This window comes from Phasianus colchicus, chromosome 4 (assembly GCF_987193195.1).
Source record: "Phasianus colchicus chromosome 4, bPhaCol1.hap1.1, whole genome shotgun sequence".
Taxonomy (NCBI): domain Eukaryota; kingdom Metazoa; phylum Chordata; class Aves; order Galliformes; family Phasianidae; genus Phasianus; species Phasianus colchicus.
Genome location: NC_143439.1, coordinates 2,876,773 through 2,887,301, shown reverse-complemented (window position 1 = coordinate 2,887,301; position 10,529 = coordinate 2,876,773). Strand labels below are relative to the sequence as shown.

The window sequence follows — 10,529 nt, the reverse complement described above, 5'->3', positions numbered from 1 at the left end:
TCTAGCCTAAAAAGGTTGTTTAAATTTTATTAGTTTTTGCAAATAAGCAATGCAAAGTCAGTGCTATGCTATCTCATACACAACAGCAGTTTGGAGAGGAGAAGTTCAGGTTATCAGGGAAATGGAGATGCAGGGATCTTACAAAAAGCAGTGGGTCTATTCCAGTTCAGATCTTTCTGTTCAGGGCTGTTTCATTCAAGGGGGAGGATGTGATTGTGTAAGGTGAATGATTAATGCAACTGCTCGTGGTAGTAGCTTATTTTCTTCCAAGATGTCAAGTCAAAGCTGAATGGTCTAGACCGTCACATCAAAATTAATTTTTTAAAACTGGAGGGAAAAGTGCTCCTCTATTCCAGTGTAAATCTAGAGATTCCAGATTTAAGCTGGTGTAACAAGGTAGCTTTGAGAGAGCCATTAAAAGCACAGCAAAATGGAGGAGTAGTGATCTTTCTGGGATGGCTCAAGCGCTTGTTGGCAGTCCAGGGCTGCGGACACACTGCAGTCAGGAAACTAACATTAGCTTAGACAGGATGCATGAGTCAAGGATATCGAAATGAGATGGAAAACATAGCATTTGGGCATCTGCTGGGCACTCTCTGTGGTTTGTGCTGCTGATCAGAGCATACTGGAAAAGAAACAAAAATAGTTTAGATTTGGTTAACAGTTAAGATCTCTCATATGACTTACTGAAAGAGAGAACTGTTTAGTGGTAAGGGCATGACTGGAAGGGGCAGACAGGGAAAAATGCTCAAAGTAGTGTGTTGCCCTTTTCTTCCACCAGCCCCATTCCCTGAATCTGTTCATCACAGATGGTAGTGTTTACCAGTCTGAAGTATTGAGCATAACACAACAAGCAAAGCAAGTGAGGTCCAAGAGTTGCAGCCTATGGTTTGCTGTTTTCTTTTTTTACAGTGGGTTATCTTCTAGATTGTGGCTCAGCACCTGCAGGTATTCAAAACTGAGATCATATGATGGCCCATTTATATGGTTTCATTTAGACTGGATGAAAAACAAAAGATCCTAGTGATTTTGCTCAGGTCTAGTGACAGCAATTCCTCTTTCTGAATGCTTTCCTTTAGTAATGACATTTGCAGGTATGTGTGGATGGATGTAGCTGACCAGTTTGACAGGCACTGAGCTTTGCATTTCACATATGCCAACTATGAAGAATTTGTTGTGAGCTTGAAACAGAAGTTGTATTAGTAGCAGAAGACAACTATTTGGTCGTGAATCTGCTCTGAACAGTCAGTTCTGATAAACACACAATACTTGCCACTGCTACCTTCCTGGGTCCCAGATCTTTCTATGTTTGTTTATATATATATATGTATATATATATTTGTACACCTTTATATACCTTTATGTGTGTATATATATATATCTTTCTGTGTGTGTGTATATATATTTATGTACAAAATGATTTTTGAAATCATTTGGCAGGCTGTATTTAAGCACATTTTCCATTACGTTTCTAGGATCTGTTACTTCTATATCAAGAATAAATTCACTGAATTTTTGCTTCTGATCTTTGTAAGCTGTTTTGGCACCTCTGGCATTTTCTAGGAGTGAGTTGTTCTAAAACTCTATAGAGACTGTTTACTTCCCTTACATTTTTAACCAACTCAGATATGTTAGATAACTTTAGACAATGATAAACTGATGCCCTGAATATGTTGAGGCTTATCTCTTGTTATTGAAAACATCTACACAGTGGTGAAAAAGGTGGTTGTTTTTTTTTTTTTTTTTTTTTTTTTTTTTGTGATTGAAATTTATTCTCTACAGAAAAGATAAATTGTAAAAGTTTCCAAAATAACTTGGAAAAACAATGAAGGAAAAACTACAAAATAAAACTGTCAGATGCTTCAAGACTTACTGCAGGAATCTGTCTGAAAAGGAATCTGTCTGAAAACAGACCTTGTGTTTTCTGTCCAGAAATGCTCAGTTTCCTGGCTTATATTTTTAAAACCTTAAGCTATTTATAGTTAGGCTCAGAATTATAGTATTTTTTTTCCTGCTTTTGCTTTTTCTCCCTTTCCACAGAGAAAATAAAAGCACTGTTTGCATTTATCTCACCAACAACGACTGAGTCTAAGGAGTAGGACTGATGGACTGGGTGTACATGGAGATGACACGAATTCATTTATATTTATTCTTTCACATTTATAGGCTCTCAGTTTCTGGAAGTCTTTTTGGCCTGCTGTTTATACAGAAATGTCTTATCTGACCTCTGTATTTATGTAGTATAATGGATTTGCCCTTCAAACACTGATCATCAATGGAGGTTATCTTTGATCTCCCTAACTCTGATGGTTTTATTTTGTGAATGAGTTCAGCAGCTTTAGTGATAAATTTCTGGGAACATCACGTTAGCACATTTTAGGGATTGTTTAATAGTTCACGTTACATTATTAAGACAAGCAAAACCTCATAAATACTGGTTAGAAAAGCGGTTGAACATTTAACAGAAATATCTTTATTATGTTTATCTCAAAAGCAAAAACGAATCATGCATGTTTATTTACTGCATGCCCCAAATTAAGTGTTTGCTTTGTCTTTTAGGACAGATTTTGCTCAATAGCTGCCTGACGCTGTATTTAACAAGATTGGTACAGCCAAATGATTTTGCCAAATTATATTTAAGAAGTCTACTGCTCAGAATATTTAGTGTAATGCAGATCTGTTATGTAAAAAAAAAACCAAACAACTTTTAAATGATGTGACTGTGATTGTTTTATAGTGCAGTTTTACATCTGATAATAACAGTGTTTCTTTGAAGACTTCTAAGGTTTCTTTTTTGTTCCTTCTAAAGTTTTTTCCATTTTTTTCCCCCCTGTTTTCCAAAGCACCCAAATGTTATTTGACTAAGCATAGAAAATTTTTAAAACATTAATCCCTATGGTACTTTCAGTAACGTAGTAATTTGTGAGATGCTTCAGAAAGGCTTTCTCGTAGGGTTTCTGGATATAGGCACTTACTGCTATATTTTGTAATTGATTTGAGAAATCTTAAAATATCAGGAGTTCCCAGTCTTTGGCTATGTCACAGTGGTGTCTGGCACATATGAGGCATAAAGGCAAAAGCAATATATTAAAGTATTTCTTCATCCTTCCAGTCACTGAGGCAAATTGTTAAGCTTTCTGCAGCGGTTTAATGGGCTGTGTACACCAGCTGACAGGCAGTAGCATTGGCCCAGTGTGCTTTTCTTTTCATTCTAAACATTTTTCCACATCCTATTATAAGGAATTCTATCTAGGACTTGAAATCCTATATTCTCTTGAATCCATATCTGACACTGGATTATAATGGCTTTTGGTTCAGAAGGTGAAGGCAGAAAAGATCAGAAAGAACAGTGAGAATCAGGAATCTCTACTCTTACAGAAGAGGAAACTGAAATAATGGGAATCACATAGAAAATGGTTGTGGATGTTAGACACTCTTGTCTTCTTTAGTTTAAGGTTAAATCAAGAACAATTGCTGCTTTGTGCTATTTCTGCATAGACTGTGCATCTCCAGAGTCTGACCTTTTCTGACATCTGTGGATCCCCATCATTTTCTAAAACACGTGAAAAGCTCTCTTCCTTGAAGCAGCCCAACTTGCACGCGCTCTGTTGTGGTGATGATGAGCGCAGATTAAAGCCTGGAAGCCACTGGCAAGTGGTATTAGACACTGGCTTTGGTTGGGCTGCCAGGTTTCTCAAATCTGAACACGTGGTTGGTAGGGTTAGGCTACAATTTGGGCCTGAGACTTCATCATTTGTCACATGTGTTTCCTGTTTTGTCACTGTTTGCATTAGGCACCTGTACAGATTGTTCTGGTGTTATATTCACGAGTGGCTGTGTCTCACAGAGCACTGCTGAACTATTACAGCTCTATAATTAGTTAAAATAATGAATTCACTGGGATTTTTTGTTTAGGTTTGGACTATTTTTTAAACTTTGTTGTTTTTTGTTTGTTTGTATTCCTCCAGGACTAGGAGAAGCACATTGCTAGTGCTGATATTATCACTACTGAGTCTACTATAAGTATCAAAATATTCAAGGCTTATTTAATAAACATCATCTAAAAGAAAAAAAGTGACATACTTTGGTGCATCTCTTCAGGTAGCTGTGTAGTAATGAGTACTGCCTATTTCAGTTGATCAGAGATACTTGTTTTATGTAATTGTTAAGGAGCCTTTCAGAGTTCTCTTCCAGCATCTGACTTAGAAATGTAATTATCTGTGTGTACTGTTGTGTTTTTTTTTTTTCCCTGCGAGAAGTTTGAAGCTAATGGTTTGGGTAGATGGATTTGGCAAAACACAAGAGTTACAAAGGAAAAAAATAACGAGGTATTTGGATTCCAAAAAAATAAAATACTAAACTAGAGCCTTTCATTTGATCTGAAACACGAATACAAGTTCATTTTGAGTTTACAAAGCTGAGAACACTGGCATCCTTCAAATGCCTTTGGAAAAGCAGCCAATTCAAACTTCCTGAGAGTGAAGTTTGTGGGAAGTGGCTTAACGTACAAGGAAAGTGCTTTGAACTCCACACAGAATAGGGTATTTATGCTCAAAGATGATCCTTCTGCTTCATGATGGAAAACTGCAAATTGCGAAATACTTTCAGTATGGTTTGACGTATGCTGCTGTTACAGCGATGTGTGCAACTCTTCCAAAATATTTTCGTCACTAAGAATGTCTCATTTGAAAGAATCTATTTTTCCCTGGGCAAATAAGAAAATGGGAAGGATCTTTTAAACCTTGTAACCAAATATTCATCCTCATAGACTCTTTGAACAAAGTGACTTTAGGGATTGACGTGACCAAACTACATTTAAAAAGAGGGAAAAAAAATAACAAAAAACCATCAGATGATATCCTTAGAACCTTAGGCACAATTGCATAAAGGCCTACTGTGTAAACTATGCTCTACAGGGACGCGTACGGTATGAAGAGCCAAAGAGTAGGGTAGGCATAAGAAGTGATTTTTCCTCAGACAAGCATCAGGTTAGCAGCTGGAGTATCATCAATCAGCTGAAACTTCATGTCAGAACTGCAGCTTGGATTTCTGTCTGGTTCTGGTGCATGGAGCCACAGCTGCTACTATGGTCCCTTGTGAAGAATGCCATTAAGTCACTCCAAATAGCATTAGAAGTCTGACAGATTAACATTCTTCCCTTCCCTTCCCTTCCCTTCCCTTCCCTTCCCTTCCCTTCCCTTCCCTTCCCTTCCCTTCCCTTCCCTTCCCTTCCCTTCCCTTCCCTTCCCTTCCCTTCCCTCCCCTCCCCTTCTCTCCCCTCCCCTCCCCTCCCCTCCCCTTCTCTCCCCTCCCCTCCCCTCCCTTCCCCTCTCCTCTCCTTCTTTCCTTCCTTCTTTCCATTTATTTATTTTTAATAAACCCTTGTTTTTGAAGATTTGTCTTCAATCTCCAGGGGTACAAGATAGATGGGCAGTAGACTGCAAACAGATCTAAGCGTGCCCTGAGATGTAGGGCATATGCTCAGCTGAAAGTGATATACACTTTCCTATATACTTTGGTATTAAGGCAGATGATCTGCCCACATTAAATCATTAAATACTGCCCCAAGCTGAGCTGAGTATATGTAATGTATAGTTAAATCTCAGGAAGGTGTTCTTTTGAAAAGAATTAAGTGCCAAACATCTGAAAGCATTTTAAAAATACAGATTTCATTTACAGTTCAGTGTACTTACGTATGTGCACAAGTATAGCATCACTAAAATTACCTGTACTTGATATTGCTGAACACAGATGAACCTTGACACAGAGTTCATTAGCAAAAGCTGATACATGTTCCTATGGGTTAGCTTCTTGAATGAATGCTTTCAGTCAACCTTGGGTGTTGATACAGCATACTGGCAAATCCACAAGACTGAAGTGTGGCTGTATGGAAAAGAAAGCAGTGAAAGATGTAGGGAAAATAAAGGCCTGTTGAGAGTGTAGGAAAGGACAATTTCTGTTTATGACTTCCTGAAGCTGTAAGCTCAGTGTCACATCTTTCAACTGTTTGAAAGGTGAATGTATCTCCCTGTTAGCGTGTACGATATTTAAAGCTGCAAAAGACATTTTCTGAATTTTCATATCATTCACCTAGCTATAAAAGCTTCTAAAATTGATGATTAGAAACAAGCATCTAGTAGATGATGGGAATGTGTGTTTGTTTTTTTTTTTTTCCAACTATTCAGAACATATATGTACCATTGAACCAGCTTTGTGTGTTGACTATTTATACGTACATGTGAAATTATTTAAGAAAATTCGAATGCTTCTAGGCATTTGGTGGGTTAACTTTTGTTTTTAAATCTTCATTGGTTTGTTGTTTCATTTTCTCTTTGTCCTCCCAGTAAATATAAAAGATAGAAGGGGGAAAAAAAATTGTAATATTTTCTGTGGATAAGGTAATGACAGACTTCCTGGTAGTAGTGTAGAGACTGATTTCTCAGGTGAATAAATGGAAAAAGTACAGTGGACGAGAACTAAATTCTCTACTAGAGAATTTAATCAGTATGTAACGTGACTATTTTTTGCCACTGTATTTTGTCTGGAAACAAATCTCAGCAAGACTTTGATTTCTCCTTTGACTGAACCTGAGATGAAACCTCACATTCTTCCTTGTTTCTGGATTCAGAGCTGTTCACAAGAGTGATTTTTAACTTATTTCCCTGCTACTTGTTTCTTTTCACCAGCTGTGTTGGAAATGCAGTGCTGTTGCATGGACAGAAATCACATAAGAGTGTTTTGTTCTCTGATATTTAATGGATGCAAAGGGAAGATTTACCATTGTTTTTATAACTCCCTCCACAAAAGTTCTTGAAACAAAAAAAAGCTCTTCCCAGCACCTCCTCTACTGAAAGCAATGTACGTTCTGTTGGTTTTCAAATAACAAAATCTGAGGCTTTGAATGTGGTTTATTGGGTATCAAAGGCTTCTATAACTTGGTTTTCCATCCACGGTGTAAAGCCCCTTCACAAATGGTGAGCATAGAACTGTAGCACACCGTGTTCAATCAGAGTTCAATGAGAATATCAGTATTGCACTTCACTGACTCATTTGTGATCTGAAGTTACTGCTTAGCAGCATTCAAAAATCTATTGTGAGTGTCTCATCAACATACAGTGGCTTGGTTTAGCTGTTTGGCTGGTATCTTAATAGCAAAGATAGTTTGCAAAAGTCTCAATTTCAGAATAAGACATTCCCTTAGGCTAGAGCTGCAGGTGAGTGCAGAAGCTCAGATAAGAGCTAACTGTTCCAATGCTTTCACGAGCACCAGAATAAAATCTAAATGGATTTGTGATTCTGTATTTAGAAAATGCACATGGCTATAGGTCTTGTGTGTGCTGGAAGGGATTTGTTCTTGTTCAGCAGTACTGAGGGACACAACATTTAAGCCATTCTGTAAGATAGAGTAGATGCAGCTTCTTTTACTCTTCTTCACAAGGTCTTTCACATATATGGGAAACAGCTTAAGAGTTGTGCTGTAAGAGACTCTAAATCAGATCACTTTTTTTCCCCGGTATCTTGAGGTGATGAGGGAAATAGATCCTGGGATTTGTATGTGCATGTGGTAACCATTAACCCAGTGCAGCCTTAGCGCCTCAGGAGCAGTGAACTGGTCTATTCTAGCCTATGCCTATACCTCCCAGAAAGGTACAGCTTCCATGGAACTAGTTCAGCCTTTCAAAAAATTAACTATGAATTCAAAGACTAAGAATCCAGTAATTCAAAATCAGAAGGATCTGAGCAAAAGCTGGTTATGTGGGTGAGGTACCAGGCTTTGTTTGATGTGTTTCCATCTTCCCTGCCTGGATGTGTCTGGCACCAAGTATGTTTTCTGTGCCATGCTTCAATCTCTTTTTCCAGCCCTGGAAGTCACTGTTACTTGCCTGCTCATGCCTGCCTGGCCAGCAGTTGCTGGAGAAGAGAAAAGCCCTAAGGCTGCTGATACTGCATCCTGCCCTCTTCTTCTGCCAGCAGGGGAACAGTGCAGGAAGTAAACTAAACTGGCATCCTTCCTTGACTGTTGTAGCTTTAGCAAGCGCTGCAACAGAAACTTCAGAGGTTTGTGCTTGTCATCAAATACAGTTTGAGCACTCAGGCTCCTGTCACCAAAACCTGTCCTATCATGTGCTGTGAAATGAGCATCCAGTGTCTGTATCCGTAGTCAAAAACAACTGAGACAGGAAATGGCCAAGGAAAGAACAGGAAACACGGGGCATTCTTTTTGTTAGAGGCTAATGAATTTGAAAGCATTTTTTCACTGTGAGAATAAGAGTAAAATGTTTACAATTCTGTCTGATGCACGTTGATGTAGTGGGAAGGTATTTTTCTAAGGCGATGAAGAGAGACAGCAATGCAATGAGCAGTAACTACACAACATATGTACAGTAAACAACTAGGTACAGCTCTTTTCATCTGCTTGCATGAAAACCAGTTCTGCACGTGTTTTCTGATGAGAGGTGAGGGAAGCATGCACATCTCAGCATTTGAAAACAAATGCCTGCATTGAAATTCTATTTGATCTTCTTCCATACTCTTTCTTAATGTTATTTTGCGGGAGATGGCTAGAAAGAAAACTGGAAACAATTCTAATTGTCTCATATGTCTTATTTATGTTACTGGTTTCTGAGCGACTATAGGCATTTGTACTTTATTTGCATACTCCTCGAGGGAGGTCATTCTTTTCCCACAGTCTAATTGTTTTCCTATGTCCTTGCTCTTCACCTGTATGAAGCATGCTTAGGTAATGTAAGAGGTTCTTATCTTGATAGAGAAAGCCACGCTGTTCCCCTCACCAAATGTACTAACTGGAAGTTTAAATGTTTCATGGAAGTGCTCGGTTCTGATGTGATTATAGACAGTCTTCATTCCTGATAAGTAACTTCTTTCTTTTCATGCTAACTCGGACCTATTTATTTTTTTTTTCCTAGGTTTGTAGAGCACGCTAAATGAAAACAGAACTCCAGCTCTAGGATAAACTTATCTACACTACAACTACAATGTTCTTACCAGATATGGCTACTTATATTTGTCCTGTGTGTGATGAATCTTCTAAGAATTTGGGTCAGTAGGAATCCTAGCAGTGTAGTTAACTTTGGACTTTCCTAGTTGCCTTTTTTGGTGGTGTTCTATATATTAGTTTCATACTGCTGAAACACAAAAGATGATCTTTTTTTGAAACAAACAAACAAAAAAAAAACCAACACTACAGGCTGTCTCCAATGTTTGGTATTTGTTTTTGTTTAAAGCAGTGATGGGTGATTTGAAAGAGAATTATTGTTTACAGATGAGATGGCAAAAGGCTCAGAAATTGCATTAGCTTACTTATCATCCTGCTGTAGTAAAAAGACAGGAATAAAGTTTCTCAGGGAAGAACACTTGAGTATTTCTTTGGAAAACCTGCACTTTGTTCCCAACTGTTTTGCTAAACTTAGAAGTGTCTGCCACATCATCTCTGTATGTATTGGTTAGGGTAAACAGTCACACCACTGAGTATCACCTTTAAGATCAATCACAAACTGCATAATGATGCTGTATGGACAAACCCTAAATGATATTCCCAGCACCAGTGATTTGGCAGATGTATTCACATCTGAGAATTAGCTAGTTCATTTCATTTAGTACTCACTCTCCAGACAGCTAACAACTGGACAGAGGACCTCACTCCTTTGCTCTTTTTCAGATTTTACAGCTCTGCCTCACTTCCTTTCAAAAAAGAAAAAAAGGGCTTAGTCAGCATACACTTCATTCTTTTTTTTAACAGCTAGTACACTGAAAAAGAAGCGGTGCAGCACTGAATGTCTAATGCTGCAAGTAAGGGAAAGTACCTGAGTGAGTGAAGAACAGCAACAAAAGAAAGACAAATGATGTCAACAAAGCTGGGAGTAAAAAAATAACAACAATTGAAGAATAGGTGTTCACTGAAAGTCTGAAGACCAGCAGTTGTATACCTCAATTCATAATAAAATGGTCACGTTCTAAAAGGCTTAGCATGGTAGCTAGACATCCTTTCTGTCCCTAGACTTTTTCCCTCCCTCCCCACCACCAACATGTTAGAAATGTCTGCCATTTATTGCTTTTTCAAAGATTCACAAGCTTCTTTTTGCAGAAGTTGTTTTTTCCTAGAGAGATTTTTTTTTTTTTAAAGGCTAAAATGGTACAAAAGCTGACATTATATTAACTTACTGGTGCTCAAACACAATATCTGCGCAATTGTCTGAAAACAGTACTTCATTTTGTAAAGTATGGTGTCTAGGTTCCACTGCCCAACAATCACAGAGATTACATTCCCTGTGTGGCCCATTCCTGAGATGGGATTTGATAAGGAAGCTAGTAATAAGTCTCCTGAGTGTAGGAAAAGTTTTATATAGGATTTTCTCCAAAATCTTATAGTACTGGCACATCTTGAACCAGAAGTTACTGTGCACTTCACTCCTGACATTGTAATGCATAGAGCAGGACCTCTCTCTCCACATTGGCTTCCCTAGGCATGGAAAAAAAATTAAAAATGGAGAAGCCCAGCAATGTTTAAA

At 38.1% G+C, this 10,529-nt stretch overlaps 1 long non-coding RNA gene across 1 annotated transcript; it reads right to left on the bottom strand.

The window, feature by feature from the left end:
* Positions 1–4,422: 4,422 nt before the first annotated feature.
* On the bottom strand, positions 4,423–9,702 carry LOC149918008 (uncharacterized). The gene is made up of 3 exons (XR_016466279.1): positions 9,626–9,702; positions 5,727–5,883; positions 4,423–5,093 (listed from the first exon to the last, which is right to left on the bottom strand). It is a non-coding gene; the product is annotated as an uncharacterized LOC149918008 (long non-coding RNA).
* Positions 9,703–10,529: the final 827 nt, after the last annotated feature.